Source organism: Lathyrus oleraceus, chromosome 2 (assembly GCF_024323335.1).
Source record: "Lathyrus oleraceus cultivar Zhongwan6 chromosome 2, CAAS_Psat_ZW6_1.0, whole genome shotgun sequence".
NCBI lineage: Eukaryota > Viridiplantae > Streptophyta > Magnoliopsida > Fabales > Fabaceae > Lathyrus > Lathyrus oleraceus.
Window position 1 is genome coordinate 276,749,224 of NC_066580.1, and position 12,402 is coordinate 276,761,625.

Below are 12,402 nucleotides of genomic sequence, written 5' to 3' on the forward strand. Positions count from 1 at the left end.
TCAACTCTCTCTCGTGAAAACGCAAATGATAAATGGAAATATAATTTCTCACCAACAACTTCTTCCTCTTGGTACAAAAATGGAGCAGTGACGGAGCGGTGGTAACAATGACGTCGAAAGTCACAGTGGTTTCTTCATGGTGATGTTCGGGGTTAAATGGCCTCGCCGACAATGTCGGTACCTATAAAAACAAGGAATAAATACAAGGTTCAAAATTAATGTAGCGGCGTTCACGCGACGATGGTGTGGTGGTGATTTGTGGGTGTTGACGGCGTTCGTCGGAGGGTCGTGTGTGAGGCGTGAGTTAAGGGTGTCGCGATGATGGTAGTGGCTGGAGCGGTGTTCGCCGGCGGTGGTTATGAAGGAGGACGATTGAACAATTGAAGTAAGTTTTGTGTGTTGTGGTTGTGAGTCGGAGTTCACAGCGGAAGACGGCGGGGTTGTTGGTTCGGAGTTCACAGCGGAAGACAGCGGGGGTTGTTGGTTCGTGGCCAGAGGTGGAGGTTGTGACTCCAGTCGCCAGTAACGGGAACACGATGGTGGCAACGGGGGTTTTTCCATTTTGATGCAGGAGAGAGAAAGAGAGTGATGAGAAAAGAAAGGATTGTAGGAAGAGTGCGCGGGTTTTTGTGTGGCGGTAGGTGTGGGCCAAGAAGATAAACAGTGAGAGATTCTCTGTGAGAGAAAAAGTGGATCTCCAAGAAGAAGAGGAACGATCCCTCTTTCTTTTTGATTATTTCCTTTTTATTATTTTTATTTTATTTTTAGTAGAAGAGAGGGAGATATAAACTGGAAAAAGACCATCCCTTCATTTATTATCCGTTGGACTCTATGTACTGGAGAGAGAGAGAGTTTTTTATTTTCATTATTAATATTCAATTAATTTAAATGCGATTTTTCATTGGATAATAGAAATGGACACGGATTGCTAATGAGGAGCATTGATCAATTTGAATTGATGGCATGGATCGAATCAAAGAAGCACACCAAGAAGCACATACTATTTAAATAAATTAAAATGCATATAATGCTGTTTTTAGATGACTTAATCAATTTCAATCAATTGAATCAAATAAAATTCACAACTTTTAAAATAATCATGATAAAATTAAAATGATAACATGGGAAATTCTATTTATTTAATCTGACTATTTTGACGAAAGAAAAAAATTAAAACGACTAAAAAAGAATAAAAGTCGGGCAAAAATTTGCTCGAAAAATTAAATCGGATGCACTAAAATGATCAGCACAAAATATACTTATTAAAAAAATACAGCGTTTCTTTAAATTTTGAAATAAATTTTCACCGGTTAAAAGGCTCAAACGGATTAAAATGCAGCTGAAAAAGTCGTCGAAAAATATAACGAACACACCAGGCTGAACTACGCACACCGTAGATTAATAATACTGGCGTCTACAAGTTTATTTTCGAAACTTTTTATCCGCTAATTTTGCACGTACTTGAGGAATGATTTAACCAAATTATCTGCATTTTCAAGAATTTATTCCGACTGATATTTTAGATATTATTAGTGATGAAATGCATGTTATGTTGTACAACTGATGCAAATTGAAATCGAATTTATGAAATTTTTAAAATACCCAGACAAAATTGGGGTATGACAACGAGGTTAAGAACTCTTTCTGACATGAGGCCTCCTCTGCCTCCCCATAGTTACTGAATTAGTTTCTCCCTCCTTTCTCTTGGAGAAACTACCCTCATACTTCTTGCTAGACGATGCTTCTTATTTAGACAAACGTCCTTCTCAGACTCCCTCTTCTAACCTCATCCCCATATTTACCATTTCAGTAAAGTCATTAGGGGCACTAGCAATCATACGTTCGTAGTAAAACGTACTCAACATCTTCAAGAAGATCTTCGTCATTTCTTTCTCTTCCAATGGTGGGCTTATTTGGGCAGCAAGTTCCCTCCACCTCTGAGCATACTCTTTGAATGTCTCCTTATCTTTCTGAGACATAAACCTCAGTTGGTCTCTATCGGGCGCCATATCAACATTGTACTTGTACTTCTTAACAAAGGCTTCACCTAAGTCATTGAAAGTACAAACACTTGCACTATCTAGACCCATATACCATCTCAAAGCAGCACCAGTTAAATTGTCTTAGAAATAGCGAATCAGTAACTGATCATTATCAGTTTGAGTTGACATATTTCTGGCATACATCCCAAGGTGACTTAGCGGACAAGTGTTTCCCTTATACTTTTCAAAGTCAAGGACCTTGAACTTCATTGGGATTTTCACATTAGGTACCAGGAAGAGCTCAACAACACTCTTCCCAAACAAGTCTTTTCCTCTCAAAGTCTTCAACTCTTCACGCAGCTTGAGGAACTGATCCTTCATTTCGTCCATCTTCTCATACACGTTTGGGCCCTCAGATGGCTCATAATGGTAAATAGTATCCTCAACACGAGGCAGAGTATGAACAACTGGAGGTGGCACTGACATGACCAGGCTAAACACCAGCAGAGAGACAAAAGTGGGTGCATACCCTTCAAGCATAAAGTTTGATGGCATTTCCCAAGGGAATCCATCAGGCATGGAAGGACTGGATTGGCTGGCAGCAACATGAACAGTCAAGGTGGCAACCTCAGAAATGACAGTCCTCTGAGGAGGAGTTGCAGGAGTTCGTGAGGATTAGTTCTGTGCATCAATGACAGATTCCATCAGTGTTGTCAACCTGGAAATTTCATCCTTCAGCTCTCTGTTCTCTTGCTCTAAGTGTTCCATGATCGTTGGTTGATTAGCGCGAGTGTTGTATCGGTGAGTCAGCTTGGTTGAAGCATAGAAGAATAACCGATAAGACATATGGCGGAAGAAAACCTTTTATGCAAATGATGCATGAAATGCAATGTTTTTGTTTGTTTAAATTTCAAGGAACATATGAAGTTCTATTTGCAAATATTAAATAATAATAATAGTAACAATTTGACTGACCATAAAGTCTCTTTTTATTCATGAAATTTGGAAGGATTACACTGAGTATAATTTCAAAAACCAAGGTAAAAATATAAGAGAAAAGGAAACTAATCATCCTAAGGATCCCCTAGTAATGGTATAAGATGATCTAGTTGTGGGCGTGTACTTCCTTTGGATGCGTCAAATCTCAGACTCAAATGATGTTTTCATCTGAGTTTTCTCAAGGACAAGCTGATCAACAATCTTCTTCCAAGCACCGGAAGGCCGAGGCATACTAGAGGAAGGTAGACCCTCTGGCTCTCTCTGTCTTTTCAATGCTCGGTCTTCAAGAAGTTTAATAAGTGAATCCTTGTCTTTCTACTCAAGCTATAACTCTTCATGCTTTCTGCTCAAAGCATGGAACCGCTCTTCCCATATATCTCTCTCTTGCTTCATCTTGGTGAGGGCATCTTCCAACTCCTCTACATCTTGGTTATGGAGAGTTGATGGCTCAGCCACAACCAAAGACAAGTCTTTCACAAGCATACGACATCTTCAGCTCCAAAGCTCTTTTCTTCCTTTCCTATGCACATTATGCCAAGCATGTATCATCTTCTGCTTCAAATGTTGGGGATCTTTACCCTCTTGATAGAACAGACATTCTAACTAAGTGTTATTAGGTTTGTCTCTCAAGGGGAACCCAAGTTGGCGACGAGCTAAAGCAGGGTTGTAGATGATTCCTCCTTGTGTACCAATGAGAGGCACATTAGATAATTCACTATAACTATCAATAATATCCACACTACTCAAAGTAGAATCATACCAAACAATATCATCATTAGTGAGAGACATGAGTCTTTGAGACCACCATAGATATTGCTGGTTCTCCAAGAAAGCAGGCGTCCGAGGCAAGTGCAAAATAAACCACTTGTACAGAAGAGGAACACAACACACAATAGTCCCACCACCTTTAGAATTCCTCAAATTCAAAGAAAAATGCATGTCATCCAGCAGAGTCGGAACAGGATTCCCAATCAAGAAAATTTTAATGGTGTTAACATCAAAAAAACCGCCAATGTTAGGGAACAAAGCTAAACCATATATGAGAAACACAAAGATGGCTTCAAAAGCATCCAAACTACCGGCTTGAGCAAAGACAATAGCCTTACCAATGAGGAACTTAGTCGTCAACCCAAGAATACCTCCTTTCTTCACCAAATGAGCTTCAATCTCAGATTTCTTCAAGTGAAGAGCTTCAACTATGATATGAGATCTGCGAATCTCCTCCAATCCACTTAAGGGTACCTTGTCAGATACGGGTATTCCCAAGAGATGGCCATACTCCTCTAACGTAGGCACAAGCTGATAATCAGAAAAGTGAAGCATCGGTAGAGAGGATCATAGAGCTGAACCAACACACTCAGAAGTCCTTAAACTACATCAGTAGATAACATAGACAAAAGATTCCCATGACGTTGCTTGAAATCCAAGGAATCTAATACAAAGGATGGCAACTTCCTTAGCTTTTTCAAATCAGTACATCTGAAACCGTACTTCTTAGTGTTCCTTCGTCCATAATCCGGAAACCGTACTTTTTCAAAGCGTAGGTAAGAGTTGGAAATCCGGAAATGTGAAGCAACGGTACAAGGGATCATAGAACTGCACCAGTACACTCATCAAACCTTCGTCCACTTGAGTAGCCAGAATAAATAGAAGCTTCCTATGACGAGCCTTGAAATCCAAGGGATCTAATACATAGGATGTCAAATTCCTTAGGTCTTTCAAGTCGGGTTGTCTGAAACTGTACTTCTTCATATTCCTTCTTTGTCTTTCCATGTCTGAAAATTTGCAAATAGATCTCTTAAGTCCCTTTGAAATTTTCTCATTATTGATGATATGGATGCAAATGGGTGCATGAATGCATGGATGCAACAATCACATTCAAGGATCAAGCAAAGCACACCACACAAAGGTCATGGGATGGATCAAGTCATCCTTAATATCAATCATCCATTTTGGTGGATTATGGTTTACACCTTATCAACACCCAAGTTCCATTGATATTAAGGATACAAGAACGAATCAACCATGAATCAAGGGTTTGTTGCAAGTCACGAGCATGGAGTCTCTATTAAGAACCACCCAAAGGGAGTGTACTAGGGTTTAAACCTGTCAAACATGTTCTACAAGAGGTTCCCATAGTCATCATCCCAGCTTTCGAATATTATCAGATGAACGACTACTCATATTCCAAAAATATTCTCAAGAGAGACTCTTATGAGTGTAGTATCGCGTAACAATCGTATCAAATCTTACACTTGAACGACCTTCGCACTAAATCCTAAAAATATGCCAAGATGGGCTTGGGAAACTAAGGTCCTTGGCTTCTAAGGTCTATATTGGAACGAGTAATGTTTAACCACGACTACTCGTGTGACATTATTGATCCCAAGATGGGTTTAGGGTTTAGTTGGTCATAACGACTCTGAACCCATTCAGCATCAGTCAACTTGGCTTCCATCAAGACTCTCATTGATGGGATCTCCACTTCTACTGGGAGCACAGCCTCTAAGCCATAAACAAGGGAGAAAGAGGTTGCCCCTGTTGAAGTGCGGACAAATGTACGATATCCTTGCAAAGCAAATGGCAACATCTCATGCCGATCTTTGTACGTAACAACCATCTTCTAGACAATCTTCTTGATATTCTCATTAGCAGCTTCAACAGCCCCATTCATCTTGGGTCTATAAGGAGAAGAATTATGATGCGCAATCTTGAACTCGCTACACAGCTCTTTCATTATCTTGTTGTTCAAGTTAGATCCATTATCAGTAATGATCTTATCTGGCACACCATAACGGCATATGAGTTAATTCTTGATGAACCTCACAACCACCTGTCTGGTCACGTTTGCGTATGATGCCGCTTCAACCCACTTGGTAAAGTAATCAATTGCTACGAGAATAAATATGTGACCGTTGGATGCTTTCAACTCTATCATGCCAATCATGTCAATTTCCCACAGAGAAAGGCCACGGTGATGAAATCACATTCAGAAGTGTCGGGGGAATATGAATCTTATCCGCATAGATCTGACACTTGTGGCATTTCTTAACATATTTGCAGCAGTCAGACTCCATTGTCAGCCAATAGTAGCATGCTCTCAACATCTTTCTAGCCATGGCATATCCATTGGAATGAGTACCAAATGAACCCTCAAGGACATCAGTCATTAACAGGTCTGCTTCGTGTCTATCCACGCATCTGAGCAGAACCATGTCAAAGTTCCTCTTATAAAGCACATCACCATTGAGGTAGAAAGTGCCTGATAATCTCCTCAAAGTTTTCCTATCTTTCAAAGATGCCCCAGGCGGGTAAATCTGACTCTGGAGAAAACATTTGATATCATAATACCATGGCTTATCATCTTTTACTTCTTCAACTGCAAATACATGAGCTGGTTTATCCAAGCGCATCACAATGATGTTGGGAACTTCATTCCAGAGTCTCACTACGATCATCGAAGCAAGTGTAGTAAGAGCATCTACCATCCGATTCTCATCTCGAGGAATATGATGGAAGTCAACCTCAATAAAGAATGTTGAAATCCTCCTCGCATAATCTCTATATGGGATGAGGCCAGGCTGATTCGTCTCCCATTCACCCTTAATCTGATTAACAACAAGGGCTGAATCACCATAAACATCAAGATGCTTAATCCTAAGATCAATACACTCTTCCAATCCCATAATACATGCCTCATACTCAGCCATATTATTCGTGCATTTGAAAGTTAGCCTTGCTGTAAAAGGAAAATGTGTGCCCTGAGGAGTAATAATCACTGCCCCAATACCATTTCCATACTGATTTACAGCGCCATCAAACACCATATTCCATCGGGAACCAGGCTCTGGCCCTTCATCGAGCGTAGGCTCATCGCAATCTTTCATTTTCAAATACAAAATCTCCTCATCTGGGAAGTCATACTGAACTGACTGATAATCCTCGATTGGTTGATACGCCAAGTGGTCAGCCAAGATACTACCTTTTATAGCTTTCTGAGCTCGGTACTCAATATCATACTCAGAAAACAACATCTGCCAACGGGCAATCCTTCCAGTTAGAGCAGGCTTTTCAAAGATATACTTGATTGGATTCATTTTGGATATCAAGCAAGTCGTATGATTCAACATATACTGGCGTAAGTGCTTAGCAGCCCAAGCAAAAGCACAACATGTCTTCTCAAGCATTGAGTACCGAGACTCGCAATCAGTGAACTTCTTACTCAGGTAGTAAATAACATATTCTTTCTTTCCCGATTCGTCTTGCTGACCAAGGACACAACCCATTGAGTCTTCAAGAACAGTTAGATACATAATCAATGGTCTCCCTTCCACACGAGGAGACATAATCGGTGGCTCAGACAAATACTCTTTGATATTGTCAAAGGCTTTTTGGCGATCCTCGATCCAATCATGATGCTGATCTTTCTGAAGGAGCTTGAATATCGGCGCATATGTGGCAGTCATGTGGGATATAAATCTGGAAATATAATTCAAGCGGCCAAGAAAACCTCGGACTTGTTTATCCGTTTTTGGCGCAGGCATCTCTTGTATTGCTTTGACCTTTGCAGGATCAACCTCAATACCTCTCTCACTGACAATAAATCCCAATAACTTGCTGGAACGGACTCCAAAGCTTACACTTGTTAGGCATCTCTTGTTCTTCTTTAATCTTCACTGTCATATCAGGATGGGTTCTTCTGAGCTTCTACTTCACAGGCACGCACTCAGGCTTCAAAGGCAGGAAATGTTGCACGATATTAGTATCTAGACCAGGCATGTCTTCATATGATCAGGCAAAGACGTCGACGTATTCTCATAGCAACTCAATCAACCCTTTCTTAACAGATTCTTCCAAGAGTGCCCCAATCTTCACTTCTCGCACACAATCTTCAGACCCCAAGTTGACTGTTTCCAGATTCTCGAGATGCGGCTGAATGATCTTCTCTTCGTGCTCAAGTAGACGGGTAATCTCGTCAGGAATCTCTTCAACATTATCTTCTTCAGCTTCAAATTCAGGGAACTCAAAGTTGGAAGATGGTGTTGGATCATTATATTCAATGGGTTTGATCAACCTGCATAATGATTTGGGATATAAAAGAGATTTTAGATTTCAAACAAGGCAAATCATTATGCAAATGAAAAGATTGATTTTATTCTATTTTAAAGTTTTATGTGATCTTTCATGCAAAAAGCAAAAAATGAAAATAATTGGAAAAACAAACATTTAACATGAATTTATTGAATGAAAATATCATTGTATTTATGAGTCAACAATGTCATCACTCCTCCTTTTGGAATGGGAGAAGGGTTTTTAAACAAAATGAGCATTACGTTGACTTATGGACAACTGTTGGAACATCAACAGCGACCCAGTTATTGCAGACCCCTCCAGGGATGACAAAGTTGCCAGAATCTTCCTCTTCATCCTCTTCCACAATAGCAGCAGCTTCCTTGTCTTGGACAGTGTGGATGAACCCACCATTCGGAAACAGCCCATGCTTATTGAAAGCGCCAGAAGAATACCATATGCCAGCCCGGGATTTATTGTCTTCCAGCTTGATCATTTGTCCTAAACCGGTAGTTGTGCCATGCTCAATGGCCAACTTAGCATCATTGTAGGATGCAAATGAAGAAGTTCCTTTCTTAGTAGGCTTAGAAATAGATAAAGCTTGGAATGGCGTTCCAACTTCGTCCTCAGCATCTATGTAAGAAAAGGAAGACAAATGGCTAACCAGGAGAGCCTTCTCTCCCCCTACCACCACCAGCTTCTTGTTCTTAACAAATTTCAGTTTCTGGTGTAGGGTGGATGTCACGGCGCCTGCCTCGTGAATCCATGGTCTTCCTAACAGACAGCTATATGATGGATGGATATCCATGACCTGAAAAGTGATATGGAAATCACTTGGTCCGATCTTGACTGGGAGTTCAACCTCTCCAATCACCGTTTTGCGAGATCCATCAAAAGCTTTTACCACTACTCCACTCTGCCTCATGGGAGGCCCCTGGTATGACAATCTAGCCAGAGTGGATTTTGGCAACACATTCAGTGGTGATCCAGTGTCTACCAGCACATTAGACATGGCATCATCCTTGCAGCTCATGGATATGTGAAGTTCCAAATTATGGTCTCTTCCCTCCTCGGGGAGATCAGCATCATAAAAACTCAAATTGTTACAAGCGGTAATGTTTGTAACAATACTATCAAATTGTTCTATTGTGACATCATGGTCTACATACGCCACATCCAACATCTTCTGCCGAGCTTCACGGTGTGGTTCTGAATTCATAAACAAAGATATCATAGAGATCTTTGATGGAGTTTGTAGAAGTTGATCTACAACATTGTATTCACTCTTTTTGATGAGCCTCAGTATCTCATCACAGTCTTCTTTCATGGTGCCACTCTGGCCAGCAGAGACAGCAGTTCTTACAACAGAGGCAGGTTTATTGGCAACAAGTGTCGGATTCGAAGCAATAACAACATTCCCAACCGGGCGTACAGCACAATCAGCAACATCGGCCCTTCGGACGTTAGCCCGGGGTTTCGGCGGAGCCGAGAAAACACGACCGCTACGGGTCAGGCCGCTGACATCGACAATATTAACAATAGAAGTAGAGGGCAGGGGCACCTCTTTCCCATCTTCCAATGCCACAACATTGTAACGATAGGGGATAGATTTATCAGAAGAGTATGGCACAGGGCCAGCTGGTTTAATAATCAAAGAGGAAGAAGCTTTATGTTTGCTGCCATCATATCGGATGACAACAGGCTCTGAGATCCGAAATACCGGAGATATCACATTGACTTCATCATCATTGACATCTCGATTCTGAAGTATCTCAATTACACCTTCATCCAGCATTTCTTGGATGTCTTTACGAACTTGACGACATCCCCTCTGATTGACAGTGCAAACTCGGCACCTGTCATGGTCGTGCTCGTAATGATTGTATTCATACAACAGTCTGTGCATCTCGACCAATGATTGTTAAATATGGCTGACATATTTGACCTTATATTTACCAGGGCAGCCCTGGACCATGTTGACAGAGGATTTCCCATGCTCGGGCAATGGGTTATTCTTTACATTGGGACCTACGTCCTTGAAACACAAGATACCACTTCTCACAAGGTCTTGAACCTTGGTCTTCAGCAGGTAATAGTTTTCCATGTCATGTCCGGGGGCACCAAAATGATAAACACAGTGTAGCTCGGGCTTATACCACCACTGAGGGTTGGTAGGTATAGTCGGTGGGTCACGTGGAGTAATCAGCTTCCTCTCTATCAAAGAGGGATACAGCTCTGCATAGGTCATAGGAATAGGATCAAAGGTGACCCTTTTCCTCTCATAGCTGGTACTAGTCTGATTATTGTTTCGAGGCTGGTAGGCCTGCTGTTGAGGACGGTGCTGTTGTTGTTGCTGGTTATTATTGTGCTGATAGTGCTGATTTTCATTGAAAACAGGTGCTATGTGAGCCACCTGATGCTGATTACCGGTGGGACGCACGGTCTTCCTCCTTACTGAGGGTCTTCTTGGTTTAATGTGGGAGGTCACATCGTGTGCCTCGCCACCTTTCTTCTTTCCAAACTCCCCATATCGTTTGGCAGAAGAGCCTCCTTCTCTAGTCAGGCGCCCTTCCCTGACTCCTTCCTCCAAACGCATCCCCATGTTCACCATTTCAGTGAAATCAGAAGGAGCGTTGGCAATCATCCGCTCATAATAAAATAAGCTCAAGGTCTTCAAGAAGATCTTGGTCATTTCTTTCTCTTCCAGCGGAGGCATAATCTGTGCTGCTAGCTCTCGCCACCTCTGGGCGTACTCTTTGAAAGTTTCCTTGTCCTTCTGGGACATGGGCTTCAGTTGATCCCTATCGGGAGCCATATCCATGTTATACTTGTATTGCTTGACGAAGGCCTCGCCAAGGTCATTGAAGGATCAGATGTTTGCACTTTCCAAGCCCATATACCATCTCAAGACAGCACCGGACAAACTGTCCTGGAAATAGTGAATAAGAAGTTGATCATTGTCAGTCTGAGTCAACATCTTCCTTGCATACATAACCAGGTGGCTGAGAGGGCAAGTATTTCCCTTGTACTTTTCAAAGTCAGGTACTTTGAATTTTACAGGGATTTTGACGTTTGGGACTAAGCAGAGTTCGGCAGCAGAATTGCCAAAGAGTTGCTTTCCTCTGAGAGTTTTGAGTTCCTTGCGGAGCTCAAGAAACTGATCGTTCATGGCATCCATCTTTTCATAGACATCTGGGCCCTCAGACAGCTCATAGTGGTAGATGGTGTCGTCTACTCTTGGCATAATATGCACGACAGGAGGTGGAACGGCGAGGACCGGGCTAGATGCCGGAAGAGAAGCAAATGTGGGGGAAAGACCCTCAGGAACAAAGTTGGCAGGCATCCCCCAGGGAAACCCGGTTGGCATAGCAGTTGGTGCAAAGTGGGCGCTGGCCGCAGGCACTGTTGAAGAGGCAATCTCAGAGACGATTTTCCTCTGGGGAGGAGTTAAGGTGTCGGAGACGAATGGCTTTGGGCGGCCATGAAAGACTTCATCAAGGCAGTCCATCTGGCCACTTCCTCCTTGAGTTCACGGTTCTCTTGCTCTAGATGATCCATCAGTCTTGAAGCGTTGGCTCGAGTGTAGTACCGGTGAGTCAATTGTCTTCAAAATGAAGAACACAGAGTTAGACCATTGAACAAGAAGCCTAGAGCAAAACCTGCTTATGCACATGATGCATGCAATGCTTGTGCATATGATTTATTTATTTTATCAGAGGAAATTTAGGGTTCTATTTGCAAATATTTGAAAATATTAATCATTTAGACATATATATGGAAATATCTCATCAATAATATCTGGAAAATATTTTTACACCAAAGAAGTACAGTCTTGGTAACCAAATACAATACAAGAGAAGAGGAAAATGAACATCCTATGGAACCCTAGAAGCAATCATCTAAAGCTCTGGAGACTGGAAGATAAGCTGCACGAAGCCTCTTCACCTCCCTCTCATAGGCTGCCTCCATATCTGCCTTCTCTTTGGCGAGTCGATCATACCTCCTCTTCCAAAACTTGGAAGGATGAGGAAGAAGAGAAGTCAATGCATCATCAGGCACGTCAATAACCTGGTGCTCCAGAAACTCTATCAAAGCATCCTTCTCTCTAATCTGCTGAAGCAACTCCTCTCGTTCACGGATCCAGGCACGTGAACAGTCTTCGTCTCTCAACTCCTCTACTCCTTGGTCAGGGAGAGTTGAAGGCCCAGCCACAACCAAAGGTGTAGGTCTCGGACACTTATAAGGCATAAGGTACTCGGAAGCTCTCCTCCTAACCCAAGAGTTATAGGGTTCCAAAGTAATGCAGTTCTTCGGACCAAGCTCTTTCCTTCCCTTCCTATGGATCTTGCGC